The sequence below is a fragment of the Schistocerca gregaria genome, chromosome 1 (assembly GCF_023897955.1).
Source record: "Schistocerca gregaria isolate iqSchGreg1 chromosome 1, iqSchGreg1.2, whole genome shotgun sequence".
In the NCBI taxonomy this organism is placed as follows: domain Eukaryota; kingdom Metazoa; phylum Arthropoda; class Insecta; order Orthoptera; family Acrididae; genus Schistocerca; species Schistocerca gregaria.
The window spans coordinates 862329520-862355612 of NC_064920.1; positions in this window are offsets into that span (position 1 = coordinate 862329520).

Sequence of the window (26093 nt, forward strand, 5' to 3'; positions counted from 1 at the left end):
GTATTCTGGAGAAGTAATCTGAAATTAATCTTCGATATAGGTTTTTCATGTATTGCCATAATCATTTGCCACAATGGTATCTTCCACGTACGAAGTAGGAAAATTTCCCATTTATTTCTTTTTCTTCTTGAGAGCTACTATTAAAAGCCTGGCATTTCTTCTTCTGGAACGTTAGCACACTTTTGCAGTTCTGAGTGACAAGACCAGAAATAATGCTGCCGCGACTTCTAACCTCGGAGATCGTGTTGCGTTGTCGATAGAAATTACTATATTGAAAATTAAGCTGAGCGGTTGGCCACTACAACCCAACTCTTTCTAATAAAGATCAACTTCATTTAATTGTTTTCGCTGCGGCAGTATAAAACGTCGACAGGAATTTCCCCACTTTCGTACAGTGTTCATTCTTGTCGCAGATTCAGTACGTACACAAATGCATCGCATGTGACTCTTTTCAACAATAGGAATAAAGGATAGCACTGCGGTAGTCGACTACTTGTCCCGCTAGTAACGTATCTATGCATTAGCCCACGTAAACTGTGCACTCAATGCTTCCTAGTTGTACCGAGTAAATTACAAAGCGGTAGCTGATGCGTGAGCCCTGGAAACCATTGTATAAGCGCGACCGCTGTTTCCGCAGATGGGAGAAGGAAGCCGAATATCGGTTTTGCAAGAGACAAAACAATGCAACACCAGGAACAGACGTGATGCACAGTAGGTAGGGGAACAATAGCGCCTGCACAAAGGCAGCATGCAACTGTGGAGGGCTGCAGCTCGTATACTGCTCGTTACACGAGTAAGTCAGAAACCCTACCGTCTGCAGCCGTACGTGCGTCGATATGAGTATTCTGAAACGGCCTCGAATGACATTCCATCAACAAAGTAACATAATTTGCTCCTAATTATAATAGTTTTCTGACGCATCAGTGTCTGCACACAGTCCGCGAAATTAAAAGAACACGATTTGATGCTGGTGCAGCACAAATTTTTAATTTTCCCCTGGAGCGTTTCATTCACTACGATACAAGAAAAGTACTGTAGAATGCTGTAGACTACGATACAATCAACTAGAATATCAGTTAGGACATACGCTTCACAAGTTTTAAACAAATACGACTGTCGGTACTACCTACTTCGGAAACTGCAGGTTTTTACGACACGGATCGTAAGTAACATCTGAAAAACCAGTAAACAGAATGGAAAGCTAGATACGACGAATAAATCAGATAACATTCATGAGAAACGGCTAAAAATCCATCTACTCGAATGCATTTAGGTTTTTAGACGTGTATTAGTAAAAATACTGTATACCGCTCCTAACAGATTAGAAGAATTGCGATAAGTGACAGAATACCGACAGCCCACACATCCCGTTTAAAAAACAATGTGAATAGCAGGGTCTTACAATATTTTCAGAGAATTAATACGATTGAACACTACAAACAGAAAAGAGTAGTATCAATGTGCTATTGGCACAACACTGTTTACGCTTCTCATATTGGATACGTTTTCTCTATAATTAACATGGGTGTTAACTGTGTTCGACTTATTTTCTTCCAACGACGAGGACAGATTTATTTTAGTGGAGGCAACAAATGTGGAGTGAACTGAAAACAATTCAGTGTTTTTTGAACAAACAAGATTCTCAATTTAAATACGCATATAACTGTCATCCGTCACTTTTTTATTGGTCCATTACTTGTATAGTTACCTTACACCTCCATCTGCTGGAAGACCTATATAAAAATGGCGGAAAGCGGACGTTGCCTTAGGCGGACGATTTCTTGGCAATCTATAACAGTGTCTGATACCAGAAAGTGAAAGGAGAATAGTTTAGTGTTTGGATCCTAACATTTATAGATTTATAGTCGCTTGTACTTTAAAGTTGTTTCTACTTTACATGCCTTTCAGAGTCCTAGAGTCCTCAGGTAGCTTTTGGCAGTTGTATTTATACAACACACCTGTGGCCACTGAAGTACTAACACACATTAAAATGATTATGTCATCGCTTTTTCCACACGCATTATGATACAAGTTTCCCAGATAATCATGCGCAAACGAAGAATGCTAATGCTTCAGTAACACTCAAATACACCAGTTTGATGAAGAAAGTGTAATACACTGATATGCATGGTGGAATCATACACATTTCAAAAATATCGATACTGAATGAAACAACAAGTTAACTATCAAGTCACTGTTTCTTTATATGCACGACGCGTTTCGAAGGCTTAAACCTACATAATCAGGTGGATTTACATGTGTTATTAAGATATTGGTGTGTGCTGTGTTACGATTTTGGGGCTACTTCCGGAACTGTCTAGTGGAGGAACAGAACACTATTTCAAAACATGTTTTTGGGTTTTTTCACAAAAACTAAACGTATTTTCACCGTCAGATATATGTTTAGTTCATTGAAAAAAAAAAACATGTTCTGAAATAGTGTTTTCTTTCCCCCCTAGACAGCGCCACAAGTTACCCCAACCGGATAATTATGGAGGTTTAAACCTTCTAAACGTCTAAACATGCCATGGTTATAAATAAACAGTGACTGGCAGCAGTAAACTTGTTTCATTCTATATCAATAACAGTCAAGGTAAAGCCTAACTTGGAAAATGTTCGTATAGAAGTTTCGAGATCATAATATTAACTTTTTTAAAAAAATCCCGCTAAGTACGTTTAACACTGCAAGTGAATCAGACAGGCAAACGATTGTGTTTTCACCATATTATAAAAGTAAAAATCACTGGATTTCTGATAACAGCAAAACGAAGTCAACGTCCTCAGTTAAGTAACAACGCGGATATTACGATATAGGGGAGTGTTGTAGCATGGAACAGTTTTCAAACTTGCGCCTCTAGACAGCCTTGTAACAGAACTTTCTTATATTTTCTTATTCTTTTTTAAACTATAGCATTCACTCTTTGTATGCTGCATTATTTTTAGTAAATTATAAATCTATTTCGGACATGTAAGGTTCTTTTTACGATGTGGAAAACTGTTACAAAGTACGACATGGTCATGACCACAGTAACAAACATTCTACAGAAATTTAAAAGTATTTCAACCGAGAAAATCTTATCAATATTGTATTTAATAACACATCTGTTACGTTACTACTCTACTCAGCAAGCTGGCCGCGGTGCCCGGTTCTAGGCGGTTCTAGGCTCTACAGCCTGGAATCGCGCGACCGCTTCGGTCGCAGGTTCGAATCCTGCCTCGGGCATGGATGTGTGTGATGTCCTTACGTTAGTTAGATTTAAGTAATTCTAAGTTCTAAGGGACTGATGACCTCACAAGTTAAGTCCCATAGTGCTCAGAGCCATTTGAACCATCTACTCAGCAAGGGAAAGAAAATTAAGGAAGAGCATTATCAAAACTAGTCCCAAGTTAAATACGTTTTGAAGAAGGAGTTGCTGAAAACTAACAGAAATTTCCATTTTCAGGATGGATAAGACTGGTAAGACATTAAAGAAAACCAGTTCAGTTGCAAATATCGTATGCTTCATAGTAGCAGATCTCCTTCCATTTCAACGCGCAAGATGGTACACGACCGACGAAGTGCGGTCACAACCGTTCACATGTTATATAACACGTTTTAGAAAGAAATAGAGTTTTACCCATCGTAAAATTTTTTTAAAAGTAATTAATAAATACTTCTCAATAAATTTAATGTATTATACGGAACTTACGCGTGTAGTGAAAATAATTATGAAAGCTGCACTAAACTAGCCTCATATCTCACAACAACACAGACAAGGGATAATGCCGGATACAGCTTATAGTGACAAGTAATACGCATTCCTTCATGTAGTTCTAAAATCGATCACTAGTTTGGAACACCATCCAGGAAACATTATGCGTTCCTTCGTACACTACACTCAAGGTACAACACGCACCCCTCCTGATAATTAAAAGCTATAAATTCAATAATTTTTGAGCGAAAGCATATGTGACAGAAAACAATTATTACGATCAACGATAAGCAAATCACCGAATTAACATTCTCTGAAAAAATTACTAACGCTTTGTTCTTTCAAAGATTAATGCAGTTTACTTTGGGAAAGTGTTTGAAAGCATGTTCGTCTTTTATATAATAGTCTGTGGGAAGAAATATATAAAAAAGATTACAAGGGAGTGCTGAAAAGTAATACTTCCGAATTCTTTATGTGAAAACTCTTTAAGGTTTTTAAATAAAACAAACGTTACTAACGTTCAACATTTATGCTTCATTCTACATATTTATTTCTCAACATAGTCACCGTGGCGACGAACACATTTCTCCCAGCGACAGACCAGTTTGTCGACACCGTCACGGTAGAATGTCTGACTTCGTTGACAGAGCCACAACCTCATGTCTGCTTGCCCAATTCATCACTATCAAAATGAAGTCCTCGAAAGTGTCCTTAAGTTTTGGAAACGGTGAAAATCGGATGGGGCCAAGTCGGTACTGTATGGAGGCTGATCGATGAAAGTGAACCAAAGGCATCGGATTGTTGCAGATGTCGAAGCACCCGTGTGTGGTATGGAACAGTCATGCTGAAGGAGAGAGTGTTCCATATGTGGGAGAACTCTTCGAATTCGAAGAGCACTGACAGTGTTACGTTACACACCGCCATGTTACATGCTACAATTCGGAGCCATTTAACAGCAGAGGGTTGATACATTACTGGCATTAAAATTGCTACACCAAGAACAAATTCAGATGATAAACGGGTATTCATTGGGCAGATATATTATACTAGAACTGACATGTGATTACATTTTCACGCAATTAGAGTGCATAGATCCTGAGAAATCAGTACCCAGAACAACCACCTCTGGCCGTATTAACGGCCTCGATACGCCTGGGCATTGAGTCAAACAGAGCTTGGGTGGCGTGTACAGGTACAGCTGCCATGCAGATTCAACACGATACCACAGGTCATAAAGAGTAGTGACTGGCGTATTGTGACGAGCCAGTTGCTCGGCCACCATTGACCAGAGGTTTTCAATTGGTGAGAGATCTGGAGAATGAGCTGGCCAGGGCAGCATTCGAACACTTTCTGTATCCAGAAAGGCCCGTACAGGACCTGCAAGACGCGGTCGTGCATTATCCTGCTGAAATGTAGGGTTTCACAGGGATGGAATGAAGGTTAGAGCCACGGGCCGGAACACATCTGAAATGTAACGTCCACTATTCAAATTGCCGTCAATGCGAACAAGAGGTGACCGAGACGTGTAACCAATGGCACCCCATACCATCACGCCGGGTGATATGCCAATATGGCGATGACGAATACACGCTTCCAATAAGCGTTCAGCGCGATGTCGCCAAACAGGGATGCGACCATCATAATGCTGTAAACAGAACCTGGATTCATCCAAAAAAAAAAAAATGACGTTTTGCCATTCGTGCGCCCAGGTTCGTCATTGAGTACACCATCGCAGGCGCTCCTATCTGTGATGCAGCGTCAAGGGTAATCGCAGCCAGTGTCCAAGCTGATAGTCCAGGCTGCTGCAAACGTCGTCGTACTGTTCGTGCAGATGGTTGTTGTCTTGCAAACGTCCCCATCTGTTGACTCAGGGATCGAGACGCGGCTGCACGATCCGTTATAGCCATGCGAATAAGACGCCTGCCATCTCGACTGCTAGTGATACGAGGCAGTTAGGATCCAGCACGGTGTTCCGTATTACACTCCTGAAGCCACCGATTCCATATTCTGCTTACAGTCATTGGATCGCGACCAACGCGAGCAGCAATGTCTCGATACGATAAACTGCAATCGCGACGGGCTACAATCCGACCATTATCGAAGTCGTAAACGTGATAGTAGGCATTTCTCCTCCTTACACGTAGCATCACAACAACGTTTCACCAGTCAACGAAGGTCAACTGCTTTTTGTGTATGAGAAATCGGTTGGAAAATTTCCTCATGTCAGCACCTTGTAGGCGTCGCCACCGGCACCAACCTTATGTGAATGCTCTGAAAAGCTAATCATTTGCATATCACAGCATCTTGTTCCTGTCAGTTAAATTTCGCGTCTGTAGCACGTCATCTTCGTGGTGTAGCAATTTTAAAGGCCAGTAGTGTATGTAGACATGAAGAATAAAGATGTGGAACGTTAATAAAGTTTGTTTTATTTAAATGCTTTAAACGTTTGCACATAAAAAATTCGGGGGCATTATTTTTCAGTACGTCCGCGTATATAGCTAAATGAGAATAGCAGTGAGACGCGTACTGAGAACAGGTTGAAATAAATCTGAATTTCCACACCTACTCAACGTATTACAGCAAACGCAACTAATAACTGTGTTACTGCCTATAAAACGTTTCGTTTTCAGGGTACGCTAGTTGTGATTTGATAGCGGTCTGAAAATCCTTTCTTTGACAAAGCATCTTTCTCTAGTCACCGAAAACCTACTCGACCCTGCAGGAGATCTTAATGGAAAGATCGTTAACTCAGTGGTCATGAAGCGGCGTATCCTTCCGATTCAGATGCTAATTAAGGACAACAAACTTTGTGGAAATTATTGCTTGCTGACAAACGAATTTTATTATGCAAATTAAAATAAACTAGTAATTGAAAAACTTTCAAGGGCTTGTGTGCCCAGATGATTCAAGTTATTAATTCTATTTTCGTTTCGAAAATACAAGGCCACAGACCATCTCTGTTTACGTCAACATCTAGAGGCAACGTTATTATTAGGTTGGTGCATAAGTTCGTAGCTTTTGTTTTTCAATCCATCTGTGGCATGAATTGTTTAATAGTATTAGTTGAAATCAGTCTTGGTTGCAATTTTAGTTTTTTTATTTATCAACTACGCTTTTCACCTTATTTAGGCATCTTCAGGCTGATCTTAATTTGGTATTTCGTAAGACAGTCCTTTAGACAGTGAAGCTACAGGGCATCGTCGAGTACTTCAGGCGAACATCACCTTCGTTAATCTCAGTAAATACTTTTGTAGATGGACATGAGTGACAGCAAGACCTGCATAATGCTAACTACTTAAGCCCCATCTTATTCTATCATTTGCTCCTGAAAACGTGTACGCGTTATGCAGGTCTTGGAGTCACTCATGTCCATCTAGAAAGTATTTATTGGAGTTAACTAAGGCGATGTTCGCGTGACGTACTCGACGATGCCCTTTAGCTACACTGTCTAAAGCATCGTCTTAAGAAATACCAAATTAAGATCAGCCTGAAGATCCCTAAATAAGGTAAAGCGCTTAGTTGATAAATAAAAAAAACTAAAATTGTAACCAAGACTGTTTCCAACTAATACCGTAGTTTTGTTTTTTCGTTTGTTGGTACTCTGGTTGTTACTTGTTTGATTATCGGTTGTAATTGTTTATTTGTAGTTCTCCGTTGCTGTTTGAGTTTGCATATTGTCGCTTTGTCTTTTGAGATAGTGAGTGGAGCTGTGAACGCTAGAAAATGCAATTCCAAGCAGAGAAGTCGGAACATTTCCGACATATTCTACTGTTTCAGTTCAATAGAGGGGCGACAGCAGCTGAGGAAGACAGAAACATTTGCACCGTGTATAGAGATAATTTCACCGGTTTTCTTGTTTTAAGGGGAATCGTTTAGACATTTGACTCTCCACGTTCGTCAAGACATTCGGTGTTTGACGAAGATCGTTTAAACGCATTAATCCACAATGATACTCGAGGACTGGCAAGTATGATGAACTGTGATCATTCTGCCATCGTGCGGCATTTACATGCAATGGGGGAGGTTCAAAACTCTGGTCTATGAATACCGCGTGCTCTAAGTCAAAATCACAAAAATCAGTGTTGCCGTAAGTGCATCTCTGCTTGCTCGTCATCAGTTGTCTCATGAACAACACCGACCATTATTATCCACTATCATTACTGGTGACCAAAAATGGGATCTTTATGCTAACATAAGGAATGAAATGGAGTGGTTGAGCCCAAAGAAAGCAGCAATTCCCCGTGAAAGACCTTCACGCATACACAAAAGATAATGTTACGGATCTGGTGGAACACCGACGGTGCGGTGTACTACGAACTCCTTCTCCGGGGTGTAACTATAACTGCTGACATTTATTGTGAACATCTGAGTAGTCTTTTCCGACGCAATCCAAGAAAAACGATCAGGAAGACTCTCTGAGGTAATGATATTCCATGATAACGCCTGTTCGCATTCTGCTAAGCTGACAAAAAAAAAAGAAAAACACTATACAGTAGTTGGGTTGAAAAGTCACTCCGCACGTATCTTATTCACCTGATCTTGCGCCCTCAGATTTTCACCTTTTCCCCTCTAACAGTCTTCAAGGAAACCCGGATTAAAATACGCTCTGAACATGGCGCGACGAGTTCTTCGCCTCAAAACCACGCGATTTCTACAATCATGGAATCACGACGTTACCCCAACGTTTTCAGGCTGTCAGTGAAGGAGAATGTGCTACTGTCATGTGTATCTGTTATGTTTATTACATTTATAGAGAAACGCTACGAACTTATGCAGCAATCCAACAATAAACAAATCGTAGAAAAAGTTATAACTCAATAATTGACCGTTCTTTTTACACTTGTTATTGATTAATGATTATCATTGATAACAATAATAATAATAACAATAACAGCCTCAGTGGAAATGTATAGATGTTGAGAGCCAATCATCAGAGCTATGTTATGAAATAATTATAGTATTAGCAACAACAATGGTAATTATAATGGGTAAGGAAAGACAGCTGTGACCTGCGAGATGTTGCAGTAGGCAAAAGAAGCAGGTGTCACAGAAGCGTAAAAGAACACAATCGATGGATGAAGGAAGGAATCATGAAATATATAGCATGACTGAAAGGGAAGAACGAAAATACGATGGAAGGAAAGGTAGGAGAGAAGTAACGTCGGAAAAAATACAGACTTCCTTTAGCATTGGAATAAACAACAGCCGGCCATAGTGGCAGAGCGGTTGTAGACGCTACAGACTGGAACCGCGCGACCGCTACAGTCGCAGGTTCGAATCCTGCCTCGGGAATGGATGTGTGTGACATCCTTAGGTTAGGTTAGGTTTAAGTAGTTCTAAGTTCTAGGGGACTGATGACCTCAGAAGTTGAGTCCCATAGTGCTCAGAGCCATTTGAACCATTTTGAATAAAGAACAATTGTTTTACCATTTTCGTGACGAAGTCAGTAGGATGATAGAAATTCCGTCAACTTCTTCTTAAACATAGCATAGAGCTTTATTATGTGTAAATTGGCAAAACATATATTGAAGATGTGAATAGCAGTAACTTAGAAAATGCACAAGAACGTTTTAATATTACGAATGGGCACAGGCTATATGCCCAATGATTAGATCTTGTACGGCTGTCATGAACAGATGATTTGCATACTATGTAAGGGATAAGGTACTCAAGTGACTGGAGGGCCGGGAGCTGATGAAGGAGAAACAAAGTACGGCAGTCTCGTTACCGACCCTGGCGCATTTAGACTGACAAGTTATGAGGTATAGACATGGTTAAGTAGCTGAACGCTGAACCATATCGAAGGAAGCATCTAAAACTAACTTGAGTGGCCGGTAGTTATCATTGCTAATAATGAAAATGAAGAAATAATAGCCTTTAATTGGATAATTAGGTTACAAAACCTGGAAAAGGAAATGGATAGTCTGAATTTTGGTACAGTGGGAACCTAGTAGCGCAGTGACAGAAAGCACACGATTTGTGGTCAAGAGGGTACAGGTTATCAGTACAAAATTGAAGAAAGGTAATGCAGTAAAAATGAAGAAGAAAATAGCAAGCTCGCGAATTACAGTGGTCACCATTGTGAACACGTTATTGTATACATCTGAGAACAATCGCTCTAGTACAAAGGTATACACTACCTAACTTCTTAGACGCTAAACAAAGTGAAAAAGATGTTTCATAAAATAAAAGAAATTTTACAACTCATTACAGGAAAAGGAAATGTAATCGTGATGAGGAACTGTAATTCGATAGTATAGAAAGGAATAGAACGAAAAACAGTATTAGAACATGGACTGGGAGAAAGGAATAAAAGAGGAGGCTACCTGGTAGAATTTCGCAGAGAGCATAATTTGATCACTGCAAACACTTGGCTTAAGAGTAATCAAAGATGGCTGAATATGTGGATGGAAACCTGAAAACTTCGGAAGGTTTCAGGTAGCAAACTGTTTCCGTAAGTAGTTATTTGCACTGACGTCTGATCACAATTTACTGTCAATGACTTTTAATGTGATGTAAGAAATAAACGAGATGGGGCCAGATAAGTGAAAAGAACCTGTGGGTATTGAGAATATTAAAGGGAACATAAGTGATTTATTGAGAGAAATAGTGGAAAGCAATACAACAGCAGATGAACGGGTGGTCTCGAGAGATGAAACACAAAGCGCAGGGTAAAAGAGTCTAAAAGACCAATACTTGCATAATACGTCCAATATTGAATTTAATTGACAAAACCGCTGCAAATGAAGCAGACAAAAGAGAATACAGACGCCTTAAAATAACATTTACAGACAGGATAAACTGGCAAAGCACAAATGATGGGAAATGTAAGAACGTCTAGCGTAGAAACGATTAATGTATGGAAGCAGGAATGACTATCGCAAAGATAGAAGTAGCAATTTCAAAAATTAAAGAATATTTTTAGAAAAGAGAACATCTTCGCAAATCGGTAGCCCAGTTGGATGACCAGTACCACGTAAACAAGGGAAGTATGGAAGATGGAAGGAGTACATAGAGAGTGTACATAAACATGAGAACCTTGAAAAGAATACTTCAGAACGGAAAGAGGAAGTAGATAAACATGAGGTAGGAAACACTATACAGCAAGGAGAATTTAGAGAACTGTGAAAACATTTAGATGAACTCGAAACAGGGCACACCGAGTGGACGACACCCTTTCAAAATTATTGAGACCCTAGGGAGAATCAGCCGCAAGAAAAGTATTTCCCCTGGCATGCAAGGTATAGGAAACAGGCGAAAGAGCCGCAGACTCCAAAAAGAGTGTAATAATACCAAAATTCTCAGAAAGCAGGTGCTAACATGTGACAGTATTAAAGAATCATCAATTTCATAAGCAATAGTTGCAAAATACTAACAGGTATTTTGTAGAAAAGATTAGAGTCGTTGAGACAGCAGTAACCGAAATAAAGAACAAATTTGGTATGGAAATTCACGTTCACAGAGAAGAAAAAGGACTTTCAGATTTGCCGACGGCATTATAACTCTGTCAAAAATAGCAAGTCTAAGAATACCGCTAAAAAGGAAATCTTTAAAACAGGTTGTCATATGAACATCAAGAAAAGTTAAAAAAAGAAGAGTGGAATATGGACGAATTAAATTAGGCGATTCGGAAATGAGTCACTGAAATTAGTAGATGACTTTTGAGATTTAGGTAGTACAATAACTGGCGATGCCCGAAACAGAGAGTCTATTAAATGTACATTGGCAGGAAAAAAACTTCAATGGACCTAGCAATAAGCTTAAAGTAACTCTACAACACAAAATGTCACAATTACGTGTAACATATACTAAAGTCAAGATAAGATCCTCTAAGGAAGGGAAAGGAGGTATTACTCAAAATACTTATCATACAAACAATAATTTCGTAATTTTCGTTGAATTGAATACAAATTAAAAATAATGTTAAAGGAGCAGTCTACGAAGCGCTTTAACCAGCGACCTTTCGCTCACCGCCTTCTGCGCGTAACGTTCGCTATTCAAACATTACTGCCACAGTTAATAAACTAGTGATATATCAGTTAACAGTTCAGTAAGGTGAACTGTATGGTAAAATTCAGAGACAATTGTTTCTTTTTTCGCCTCAACTAGTTGTGTGATACAGGACTGCAGCCTTTTCCCCACATAAATCAATCTGCGCATTGAGCTAGAAGTACCAGAAGCGAAGGACAAATTTGGTAAGAATTTCAAGTTCAGAGAGAAGTAGAAACTTTTAAGTTTGCCGATGGTTTTGTAATTCTGACAGAAACTGCAAAAGTCTTAGAATTCAGTAGACCGGAGAGAATGGCTTCGTGATAAGGGCTTGTAATACGAGTACCAACAGAAGTATTTATCGCACATCCACGGATACAATTAGGCTGAAATGTACAACTGCAGAGTCTTCGCGTGAGAGAGTGTTTTGCCTACTTAATTACTTAATTTTGAATTAATGAAGATTTGTGCGTAAATTATATCTGTTATTGCATACCACGCACAAAGATAATAAAAAAACGCAGTAAAATGTATAAAGACAAACAACAATGTACTCAAATAACGAACTACCAGGAACAGTACTTTTCGCCTTATCCAACTACTGCCACGAAATATTTATCTGTTATTACTCACACTAGAATGAATAGCTACCTTCGTTTGCTTTTACGCACATAAATACCTTTTTCAGTAATGTTTCATGTCGTCAGTGAGTCTCATATTTTTGACGATATCTTCATCTGAAACCAAAAATTTCGGAGCAGAAACTTTAAAATTGTTTTCTTTGCTTAACACTATACGTATTTGAAGACTGTTTAACGGTCTGGTTTATTTCATACATTTACTAGTTTTGTGAAATAATGCATCTAGTATTAGAGTTAGAAACTTACGAATCATGTTAAGTTAGTTGCGTTGGAGACCCTGCCATTATTTCTTTTCTTGTGAAACGCAACATAATTTCGGTTAAGAGTTGATTATACGTAAGGCGATCATCCACACTGCTCTCTTTGCTCAATAATTTAACTCTGCATACGTTGAACAACTTCTTCGTTCTATGTGAGAGATTCTCCACAAACGCGACAACAAAACCTTTGAAGTCAGCGATACTGTTGCTTGAATTTCCTCTCCAAAGAGTATATAATGGCTAGCACAACACACACATTACAATTAATGAGCAAACTCTAACTCACATATTTGTAAAAAAAGTTTTACAAACCAGTTCAGCGAATAACATTTAAAGAAAAGGAAAGGTTTCTTTTTTACGTACGTCATGTAACAGCGTTACGCCTGAACTACTGTCATATGTTCTGGCGCAGACCAAGACCACGTAATTAACAGATAAACGAGAACGCACTTTATAGCTAAAATATAAATAAATAATAGCACAGTGACAGTGTCTTCATGCATTGTTCTTTGTGTAAGAGGCACACTATAAGTAAAATCACTAATGGTCCAGTTACAACTTCGTGTGCAGATATTAACAACGAAAGAAATCGGGATAGATACATAAGTACTCTCTACAGTGATGGATGCTTATCGCTCGGTTGCTCACGCTTTCAGGCAGACACATACTCGTACGCTCGAGGTCTATCTGTAAGGTACGCTTCACGCTTGTTCTACATGAAATCATTAACTATACTGACTGTATTACTCGAATGGATAAAACTACGCTAAAAACGTTTCCGATGATATTTATTTCAGAACTGCTAGATCAGAAATAAACATCTAATTTAAAAGAAAATTTTATCAGTTCGATATTTCAGTCAGTATCACCACTTTGGGAAATTTTAATAACCTATCATTACTACCAGTTTTTTCTTAACTATAAACAACCGTTGATTCACATTTTTGAGGGAAAAAGGAGCGCAATGCTACTAACATAGCTACTTACGAGATATGCGGCGAGCAGACCTTGGCAGTCGACCCTCTCTACCGTACTAATGTAGCATGCAACGCTTGGGCGAAGCGCCCCGATGCTAGAGCAGAACTCATTAGTATTGTTGTAGGTAGTAGCTAAGGTATTAAAATTTCTTTCATTCTGTCGACATCGGTAGACAAGTGAACTTCGCTTGTTTCGATACGTGAGCTTGGATGAAGTTCTTCCTAAACGTGATACTTCAGTTCCATTTTCGAAAAACATAATTTGGGACTTTATTTCAGCAATGTATGTTACTGAAAAGATGCCTATTACGCATATCAAAAAAGTTTTGCGTCACCCGGTTCCCAGAAGTCCTGAAGGTAGACGTTGGTAGTGGATGTTGTATCACAGACAAAGCCCCTTTGACTGTTCAGAGATGTCGCTAAACCCGCCCAAAGATGTAAACAACCATCAATGACGGAGAGAGTCCGACAGCCGATCAGTTCCAGTCTTTGCATCAGTACACAGCTCGTGTTGTCTGTAGTTCAACCATGCCTAGACGATCAGTACCACGGTTCGATCGCGACCGCATCGTTACTTTGTGCCAGGAAGGGCTTTCCACAAGGGAAGTGTTCAGGCGTCTTGGAGTGAACCAAAGCGATGTTGTTCGGACATGGAGGAGATACAGAGAGAGATGAACTGTCGATGACATGCCTCGCTCAGGCCGTCCAAGAGCTACTACTGCAGTGGATGACAGCTACCTACGGATTATGGCTCTGAGGTACCCTGACAGCAACAACACCATGTTGAATAATGCTTCTCGTGGAGCCACAGGACGTCGTGTCACGATTCAAACTGTGCACAATTGGCTGCATGATTCGCAACTTCACTCCCGACGTCCATGGCGAGGTCCATCTTTGCAACCACGACATCATGCAGCGCGGTACAGATGGACCACAAACGTGCCTAATGGACCGCTCAGGATTGGTATCACGTTCTACGTGATGAGTGTCGCATGTGCCTTCAAGCAGACAATGTCGGTGACGTGTTTGGGGGAAACCCGGTCAGGCTGAACGCCTTAGACACATTGTCCAGCGAGTGCAGCAAGGTGGAGGTTCCCTGCTGTTTTGGGGTGGCATTATGTGGGACCGACGTACGCCGCTGGTGGTCATGGAAGGCACCATAACGGCTGTACGATAAGTTGGTTCCATTCTGCGACCGATAGTGAAACCATATCGGCAGCATCTTGGCGTCGCATTTGTCTTCATGGACGACAATTCCTGCTCTTCATCGTGCACATCTTGTGGATGAATTCCTTCAGGATAACGACATCGCTCGACTAGAGTGGCGAGCATGTTCTCCAGACGTGAACCCTATTGAACAGGCCTAGGATGGATTAGAAAGGGCTGTTTATGGATGACCTGACCCATCTACGCCGAATCGCCGTTGCGGAGTGGGACAATCTGGACCAACAGTACCTTGATGAATTTTTGGATGGTATGCCACGAAGAATAGAGGCATGAACCAATGCAAGAGGACGTGCTACTGTGTATTAGAGGTACTGGTGTGTACAGCAATCTGGACCACCACCTCTGAAGGTCTCGCTTATGGTGGTACAACATGCAATGTGTTGTTTTCATGAGCAATAAAAAGGGCGGAAATGATGTTTATGTCGATCTCCATTCCAATTTTCTGTACAGGTTCCGGAACTCTCGCAGCCGAGGTGATTCAAACTTTTTTTGATGTGTGTGTGTTTACCACCCCCATGTATTCCTGGCAACGATTTGTCTGCGACATCAATTCCTGCTGTACCTTTGCTGTATAAAGTAACCGTTTCTGCTTCCTTTTCCCATCCTGTTCTTTTTCAGTTGAACCAGCCAAGTATGATCTCTATGACATCAGACGCGTCCACACTGCCATCGAAGGGATAAAATCTTTTCGTTTGGTTTGCTGTGTCGTCTTGCGATACCAGCTATTGCGTTTGTCGAAGGACGTGGTAAATAAGCGTGTAACCCATCACAGTATTCTAACTCTGGGATCGCTGATAAGCTGTGTTCAATTTCCGCTCACTTTTGATGTTTGTCAAGGGGAGTGTGGAATAAATCTCTCTCCGATTGGCAACTTGATAAGTCGCAACAATATGTTTCTGCCAAGCTGTATCCGAAATCACAATGTATTAGGTGATTATTTGAGAAATCTGTGTTGTGTCCCTTATTTAAGTGCCACAATAACTGAACGTACATGGTACTAAAATGTACAAACGATGGAGGGAAGTTAGAAGTACCAGATCTTTTCCTTGACTGGGCAAGAGAAGGATGTGATAAATGCCAACAGAGTTTCTGTGTGATCTTCGAATTCAAAATAAATTAAGTACTAGTTACAATTTTGTATAAAATTGTATCTCCTTGCATTTTTATTCCCATCCGGACACGACTAGAAAGTGTAGAGGAACAGATTTCGTAGAGTTAGACGTCCAGGGAGTATAGATTTGCGGGCACCATAATTGGCGAATGTCATTGGCAAAATAATCGAGGCAACATATCGCTTTTATTTTCGGCCGAAAGTGGAGGAAAATACCGTGGAATGTCTTTTTAGAAAACTGAAAAGACTGATGCGCATGTGATTGTGTTGATCGTATCAGTTCCTAGATCGCTTTCCTGAGCCAGTTTCATAAAGCAGGCAATGACCTGAAACATTCCTCTGAGAAGTATTCACAGAGGGAAATTGAATTCGGATATGAAAACAAAACGACTGGAACTAAATGTTTCAACGATTGAGGGAATATAAACATAGCGGAAAGATAAGTTTCGCCAAGCGATCGTAAAATTAACAGTAGAAGCCCCGCTGCCGAAAAACTTTTTGACAGAAAGATCTCGAGAACGTCGTAAGTCGTTCAAGCAAAGGACTGGGAAGTGCTTTACACCGATTCCTCAGCATGACAGAAAGGATGTCAAACCGTGATGGTTATTGCTTACGCTTACCGAATCTGCCAGGCACTTAAATGTGAGTTGCAGAGTATCCATGTAGATGAAGATGAAAGGTCAAAGCGGTGTATCCCTACCAAGATATCAAAATGTTTTATCAATTATGTATGAGAAATAATTTCAGGATTTGAATGAGGAGAGATAACTGGCAATGTTTCGTTATACCAAGCTTGTATATTACGTATTAATGTACGTGTGTTTTTTCATTGTTTTTTCGTATGTGGTGTTGTGATATTATTTATTTATTGGTATATTTCACCCCATAAGTTTGGTTACGCTTTTTTATGTAGAATATTTTGGGATTTGCATTATATTGGGTATTTGCATCATATTGGATATGTTTATGGTTGTATACCGTATCATACTAAATTACGCTTTTAACGGCATTCCTGGAAAGCCATTATTTTTTACTGTTTCTTCTTCACTCTGTCAAAGGTATTTCTGATTTGCCCTGGACCTTTCTGATGCGTATACTATATTCGCCAGAATGGAAACTGCCTCGAGTTTTCGCCTGTTTGTGGCGCCAATGTCTAAGAAGCAAAATAAAGTACCATTCACAAAACAGAGCCAAATGTGGGAATAATGAATTAGTGCCAACGTGAACAGAGGCGCGAATGCAAGGGATAAGCCTTTACAGTTTTACGGATATCTGTAAAATAATTCTTATGCTAATATCAGCCAGTTAGTAGCGAGTAGTTGCCAGGTGCGTGAGTGTGAAATCTTATGGGACTTAACTGCTAAGGTCATCAGTCCCTAAGCTTACACACTACTTAACCTAAATTATCCTAAGGACAAACACACACACCCATGCCCGAGGGAGGACTCGAACCTCTCCCGGGACCAGCCGCCACAGTCCATGACAGCAGCGCCTTAGACCGCTCGTACTTGCCAGGAGACATACCAGTACTGTACAGTGTTGTGTAACATGGACATAAAGATTAAAAGTATTGAGAAGATTATCTGAGAAGGTGTTTTAATAGCGCACTATGGTTGCAAATGACACAACATCCCGTCACATAAATACAACACATATCAAGCTATAGCGGTGGACTTGATCTGACGTACAATTTATGAAAGCGGTGATACGACGTCCTGTCACATAATTACGACACGTACCAAACTATAGTCGTACATTTAGCTACCTACACGTGCATTCAGTTCAGGGGCCAGCACACTTATTGTCACAGTTGCGCGCTTTCAAATAATAATAAATGAGATGAGGTGGTGGTGTGTGGTGGCCCTCAACACTCAACGTTGAAATATTAATAGCTCGGGCTGGTTTCGCTGTCTAGGGGCTGGGATACGCAGTTGCCGCATTACAGCCAAATACTGTTGCATCTAGAGTATACGATAAGAATACACACATGAATCGAATGATCGAAGCTTTCTAACACTCGCCAATTGCGAATTATAAAAGTAAAATATAAATTTATAAATGAAAGATTGCAATTAAATAAAATCTAAAGGTACTATCTTAACGACTTTAAATGGTGAGTACGATAGTAGAAGTACTTTTGAGAATGGGGTATATTTCTGTAAAACACTTATTGGTGTCGATGGTCCAGGAATTAAAATACAAGTTAAATAACAGGGTAACAATAGATTCCTACTTCACGTAATTAGTTATGAACAACAACATAGCTCGCGAGACATTCACTTCTGAACGCATACTACGTCTTCACAGCAGGAGCCACAGAAATCACATAAGAGCACAGGTTTTTATCTCCCGCGACCACGCGCAAACTGCTCCACTGTCCAGGTCTTTCCGGCGACTCCGCGTTCGTCGCGCCGTCGCATCCAGCACTTCCCATCCTGTGCCGTCCTGTCCAGAACTGCCCCGTGTCCTCTCTTCTGAACACGCTACAATCCAGTCTCCCCAATCACGAGTGCTGTGATTGGCTAGAGCGCTCGCGCCATGTCTTCAATCCAATGCACACTCACAAACATATTTAAACATATACGAAATACTGGAGTTACATTATATAACTTGAAATTAAATAAATATTAGTACGGCTGCACCATAAACACGTTCTAAAATACATTATTAGATACATAAACAAATTAAATAAACACATATCAAAGGAATAGAAGCAAAAGGTAGGCCAGGAGGCTAATGTCTCTGTGCTTTCTAAAACACAGTAAATAATTGACCAGTTTCTTCATGAACAGCATATATCGGATATTAACATAGACATAGATAAAGCAATATATTTATGAGCACGCTGCTACTGTTTTTACGTGTAACTATGGAGTGCTTCCCTCCATGAACCATGGACCTTGCCGTTGGTGGGGAGGCTTGCGTGCCTCAGCGATACAGATGGCCGTACCGTAGGTGCAACCACAACGGAGGGGTATCTGTTGAGAGGCCAGACAAACATGTGGTTCCAGAAGAAGGGCAGCAGCCTTTTCAGTAGTTTGAGGGGCAACAATCTGGATGATTGACTAATCTGGCCTTGCAACATTAACCAAAACGGCCTTGCTGTGCTGGTACTGCGAACGGCTGAAAGCAAGGGGAAACTACAGCCGTAATTTTTCCCGAGGACATGCAGCTTTACTGTATGATGAAATGATGATGGCGTCCTCTTGGGTAAAATATTGCGGAGGTAAAATAGTCCCCCATTTGGATCTCCGGGTGGGGACTACTCAGGAGGACGTCGTTATCAGGAGAAAGAAAACTGGCGTTCTACGGATCGGAGCGTGGAATGTCAGATCCCTTAATCGGGCAGGTAGGTTAGAAAATTTGAAAAGGGAAATGGATAGGTTAAAGTTAGATATAGTGGGAATTAGTGAAGTTCGGTGGCAGGAGGAACAAGACTTTTGGTCAGGTGAATACAGGGTTATAAATACAAAATCAAATAGGGGTAATGCAGGAGTAGGTTTAATAATGAATAAAAAAATAGGAGTGCGGGTAAGCTACTACAAACAGCATAGTGAAAGCATTATTGTGGCCAAGATAGACACAAAGCACATGCCTACTACAGTAGTACAAGTTTATATGCCAACTAGCTCTGTAGATGATGAAGAAATTGATGAAATGTATGATGAGATAAAATAAATTACTCAGGTTGTGAAGGGAGACGAAAATTTAATAGTCATGGGTGACTGGAATTCGTCAGTAGGAAAAGGGAGAGAAGGAAACATAGTAGGTGATTATGGATTGGGGCTAAGAAACGAAACATGAAGCCGTCTGGTAGAATTCTGCACAGAGCATAACTTAATCATAGCTAACACTTGGTTCAAGAATCATAAAAGAAGGTTGTATACATGGAAGAATCCTGGAGATACTAAAAGGCATCAGATAGTTTATATAATGGTAAGACAGAGATTTAGGAATCGGGGTTTAAATTGTAGGACATTTAGAGGGGCAGATGTGGACTCTGACCACAATCTATTGGTTATGACCTGTAGGTTACAACTGAAGAAACTGCAAAAAGGTGGGAATTTAAGGACATCGGATCTGGATAAGCTGAAAGAACCAGAGGTTGTACAGAGTTTCAAGGAGAGCATAAGGGAACAATTGACAGGAATGGGGGAAAGAAACACAGTAGAAGAAGAATGGGTAGCTCTGAGGGATGAAGTAGTGATGCAGCAGAGGATAAAGTAGGTAAAAAGACGAGGGCTGCTAGAAATCCCTGGGTAACAGAAGAAATATTGAATTTAATTGATGAAAGGAGAAAATTTAAAAATGCAGTAAATGAAGCAGGCAAAAAGGAATACAAACGTCTCAAAAATGAGATCGACAGGAAGTGCAAAATGGCTAAGCAGGAATGGCTATAGGACAAATGTAAGGATGTAGAGGCTTATCTCACTAGGGGTAAGATAGATACTGCCTACAGGAAAATTAAAGAGACCTTTGGAGAGAAGAGAACAACGTGTATGAATATCAAGAGCTCAGATGGCAACCCAGTTCTAAGCAAGGAAGGGAAGGCAGAAAGGTGGAAGGAGTATATAGAAGGTTTATACAAGGACGAAGAAACTTGAGGACAATATTACGGAAATGGAACAGGATGTAGATGAAGACGAAATGGGAGATAAGATACTGCGTGAAGAGTTTGACTGAGCACTGAAAGACCTGAGTCGAAACAAGACCCCCGGAGTAAACAACATTCCATTAGAACTACTGACGGCCTTGGGAGAGCCAGTCATGACAAAACTCTACCAGCTGGTGAGCAAGATGTATGAGACAGGCGAAATACCCTCAGACCTCAAGAAGAATATAATAATTCCAATCCCAAAGAAAGCAGGTGCTGACAGATGTAAAAATTATCGAACCATCAGTTTAATAAGCCACAGCTGCAAAATACTAACACGAATTCTTTACAGATGTGACCTCGGGGAAGACCAGTTTGGATTCCGTAGAAATACTGGAACACATGAGGCAATACTGACCTTACGCCTTATCTTAGAAGAAAGATTAAGGAAAGGCAAACCTACGTTTCTAGCATTTGTAGACTTAGAGAAAGCTTTTGACAATGTTGACTGGAATACTCTCTTTCAAATTCTAAATGTGGCAGGGGTAAAATACAGGGAGCGAAAGGCTATTTACAATTTGTACAGAAACCAGATGACAGTCATAAGAGTCGAGGGGCATGAAAGGGAAGCAGTGGTTGGGAAAGGAGTGAGACAGGGTCCTAGCCTTTCCCCGATGTAATTCAATCTGTATATTGAGCAAGCAGTAAAGGAAACAAAAGAAAAATTTGGAGTAGGTATTAAAATTCATGGAGAAGAAGTAAAAACTTTGAGGTTCGCCGATGACATTGTAGTTCTGTCAGAGACGGCAAAGGACTTGGAAGAGCAGTTGAACGGAATGGACAGTGACTTGAAAGGAGGATGTAAGATGAACATCAACAAATGCAAAACGAGGATAATAGAATGTAATCAAATTAAATCGGGTAATGCTGAGGGAATTAGATTAGGAAATGAGACACTTAAAGTAGTAAAGGAGTTTTGCTATTTAGGAAGTAAAATAACTGATGGTCGAAGTAGAGAGGATATAAAATGTAGACTGGCAATGGAAAGGAAAGCGTTTCTGAAGAAGAGAAATTTGTTAACATCGAATATAGATTTATGTATCAGAAAGTCGTTTCTGAAAGTATTTGTTTGGAGTGTAGCCATGTATGGAAGTGAAACATGGACGACAACTAGTTTGGAGAAGAATAGAATAGAAGCATTCGAAATGTGGTGCTACAGAAGAATGCTGAAGATAAGGTGAGTGGATCACGTATCTAGTGAGGAGGTATTGAATAGGATTGGGGAGAAGAGAAGTTTGTGGCACAACTTGACTAGAAGAAGGGATCGGGTGGTAGGACATGTTTTGAGGCATCAAGGGATCACACATTTAGCATTGGAGGGCAGCGTGGAGGATAAATATCGTAGAGAGAGACCAAGAGATGAATACACTAAGCAGATTCAGAAGGATGTACGTTGCAGTAGGTACTGGGAGATGAAGAAGCTTGCACAGGATGGAGTAGCATGGAGAGCTGCATCAAACCAGTCTCAGGACTGAAGACAACAACAACAACATGGAGTGCTTATGGCCTGACGCGATCGGTCGCTTTGTCCTCCAATAACTCATTACTATTTAAGTTACATACCAATGTAACTTCTAAAACCACGTAGATCGACAAATCGGATGAAGTGTATATATTTTGGAAATTCGTTGCTGGGTGTTACTTGTGTAATTTACTCTCATATACTAAAACTTTAAACTAATAAAGATACTGAAAATCTGATTACACCATCAGAATCTTCGTGCAAATAATGGTAAGGTACATTTTTCTTTTTGGGGTATCATGATTCATCTGGCTGTTCCACAAAGTCCGCCATCTTTGGCACTCCCGGCTTGTCTTCTTCATCAACACAGCGGGCACAGTGGAATTACCAGCCACGCGGCTGGACTATGCGCTGGGGCTACCCCTCTCGACATGCTAATGTACGCCAACATGTGTTTGCTGTCTGGCCCTGCAGGCCGAGCGGCCCGTGCAGCCACAATTCGCCCGTTACCTCACACAGCTTCACTTATTAACATTCTGGCTTACCAGAATGTGCAGAAGTAGAGCCCTTCAGTTCATACTAGTACATATAAACAAATGACAAAGAACAGAATTAAACAATTAAAGCGCCAGGCCAATAGCGTTCACACAATTTTTGTAGTGATATGAGAGTGGCATGAATTTCGAAATAACCTTAAACTAACACAAATTATGAACGAAACGGCATATTAAATAAATGCCTGCATTTTAATAATGCATACACTTTTTTTGACAAGAAATAAAGTTTTTTTAAATGTGCTTTCACTTATGTGTCATTTTGTACGCACTTCTTGTGCCACTCACTCAGCACTAAGGCTCCTTCACGCACTAATCTTTTTCCGTCGCACTACACATACTCACACGGATTTTAGCACAGAGTATTGATCAACTCACATCAGTGCCTCGCAGGAATCATGTCTGCCTCTGAATTCCGAGCTCCACCGTTTATCGTGACAAATCTGTCTACAACGAAAACCAAAAGTAGAAACCCCTCAACAAACCATTTCCCAAAACCAAACAGGATCCTCTCTAAAGATTTTCTCTAGCCAATTCGTACCGGGTCTGTAGGACTCCAGATTGTTCACATTCCTGATACAAAATATGGTTGGAACAAATAGATTTACAAACCCGAAATAATGAGATCAAAACATGTTTGAAACATACGAACGATATAGTACGAATATAACCATACATGTAACTGTGACTTGAACACAAATGTAACTACCCTAATCATGTAAGCATGAACACTTAAATAATGATGTAAGACGGCAGTGAGTCTGTACATAAAGCAGTAAACCACATTAAGTACACCCTCACTATGGGGCACATGTGATGGTATGTTACATAAATGGACATTTGGAGACAGGGAAAGAAGGTTTTGTTATGAGATGTGAGAACCATAAATTATCTGAAGACTAAGTACGTCTGTGTGATGTATAACAAAAAGTAAAGAATGTAAGTTATTATTATCAAAACACAAATATCGATGTAATTAACAAAACACAGTTTTTGTATACTCTCTGTGTAACACAAGCTATGAATATCAGACATAATTCTTTGCATTGAGATCCCTCCTGTTTTTGTTTCGTCTAGAGGTAGGCCGCCATTGCAGCGCTGGATAATAATTACTGTAGGTTTTTCTGCATTTTTGGAAAATGTAATAGAAATTGTTATTAGAAAGAGTGTATTATTCACATAGTGGGCACCTCTCATGATAGTACCATTAATTATAATTAACCAAGTTTATTTCAGAAGTTCGAGTTGCGGGGAGCTCTTCTTCCCTAGCAGCATTTGGTAGGCATTTATGCTGACGATTCATGTTATTAAATGTAAATGCGAGAGACTTCTCAATTTTGATCTTTTCTTTATTTCAAAGTTAAAGAGAGTAGTGACGGATTTCATTTACCAAAATTCACAGCACTCAACTCAAGTGCAATTAACGATAGCCTCACTCGTGTGTGTACTGACACCAAAGTAATATTTCAGTAGAGATAGATTTTTGTAGTACACTAGAAGTATTGTGATAGGATTACTTCATAAAGTGAGTGTAAAAGAATAGGTGATAGCTTCATTTGTAGAAATTAGTAAGATTTTATTAGATTATTTCAGTATTTTGTGTGTGTTTTGTATATTTTGTGTATTTCTTGTGTGTGTATGATATTTTGGGGGAAACAGATTTCTGTGTATATTTGTGTCTAGTTGTGAGAGCAAATTTACGCAAACACGGTTAAGACACGAAAGGAAAAACTAGTAGAGCGCGAGAATATCTCTGGGTATGATACAGATGATAATGTACAGGAATTTCCAGTAAAGAATCCATTCGGAATGTCAGGCTCTCAAATTCCTCGACGGGAAGGTGAGCAGCGTATGATAGATAACGTATCAGTCAATGCTGAGGATCAGGCTCAGATGAGCAGAGATGTTCACTCAGCTGCTGGGACAAGGAAAGATGATGCTACTGCATCAACAGCTAATGTTGTGCAAGTACCTGCACCAACGGTTGATTTCTTATGGCAGAATTAGATCTAAGAGACAAGCAACGTGAAGAGAAAGAAAGGCAAGAGCGAGTGATTCGTGTGCAGGCATTAATTTCACAACTCAAAGATAGTTTAGCTGCAGATCGTGATGATCAGTTTCTGTAAAAAATGAATGAAATGTCTGAACAACGTGACCAGGTGCTAATGTCATATTTGTCATGTGGTAAAACAACAAGTCGCAGAATTGGTTGAACAAAAGACATCCCGCACGGGGTAACACAATCAGACGAACGCGTAGATCAATTAGACAAGGCGCGCGGCGTCTTAGAGAATCAAGTGAAAGATATTGTTAAAACTGTAGACGGAATTTCAAACAATTAAAAACAAACGATTTATGACTGCGTCACTTGGGCTGTGGCTCGATTGGGGCTCGAGGTGCAGTCATCGACATGCGCGGGTTAGAAAAATCAGACTGCGAGAGAATGCAACCGCTCTCGACGATGAATTGTACATGTATTGTCACTGCAAACGAGGCCGAAATGCTACCCACCACAGCACAAGTAAAAAATGAAGAATCGTTAATCAAACATCGGCATTTTCAAACATTTAACGATGACAAGGAAAGCGTACATCCCGTGATTTTCGTAAAGAATTTTGGAAACGTGTTACCTGTGTCATGGCCTGTACACCAAAAAATTCAGTTAGTGATTTCATTTATTACGGGAGACGCGCCACTGTGGGTGATGGAGATCGTGGAACAGTGTCCGACGTTGTCGGAATTTGAAAGCAAATTCCTAGGCAGGTACTGGTCTAGATCTGTACAGGAGAGGCTACGTAAACAGGTATACAGCCCTGAGCCCTTTAACCCTCGCTGTGGTAATCTAAGGAAATACTTTGAACGATTCTTGAACTAGACTAGGTACTGGGATGAACCAAAGGCCGCCAGAGATGTTTTACGAATACTAAAAGGCAAATTACTAATAGAGATTAGGGAAAAATTAGTGCACGTGCCTGATACCGACTTGGAACTGTTCATGGCAACAATAGATTCTTTGGACTTAATATTTGAGGATGCCCGGCACAATGAGCAAGGGAATTCAAATAACGGTCAAGGTAATAATAAAGCAAGAAATCAGGGTAATGATAGCCCTGGTAAAAATGGTCACGGCAAAAATGAGGAATATTCGCATGAAGAAAACCTCTATAAGAAGGCGAACTCAATGAATAATGGGCCACCTGCGAATAACTGTAGTAGCAATGGTTATAATGCGAACCAGTATGCCAGCATGAACCGTTCTCCACCAAAAGGGGGGGGGGGGGGAGGGGGAGACAATTTTAACCGAAAGAGTCGGAGCGGAAGTGGAGGAAACTCTAACTTCTTAAACAAAAATATGAGAACGAACAATGAGCAGTGGCAACGTACAGGGCCAGCGAATTGGCACGCACAACAAGCCATGCCAACAAGTCATGCGCCTGTCAGTCATATTAACGTTATTCCGATGCCTCCGCCCCCACCTCAGCCATCAAATAGTCAGCCACATTTTTATGTCACGCGAGGTATTTCG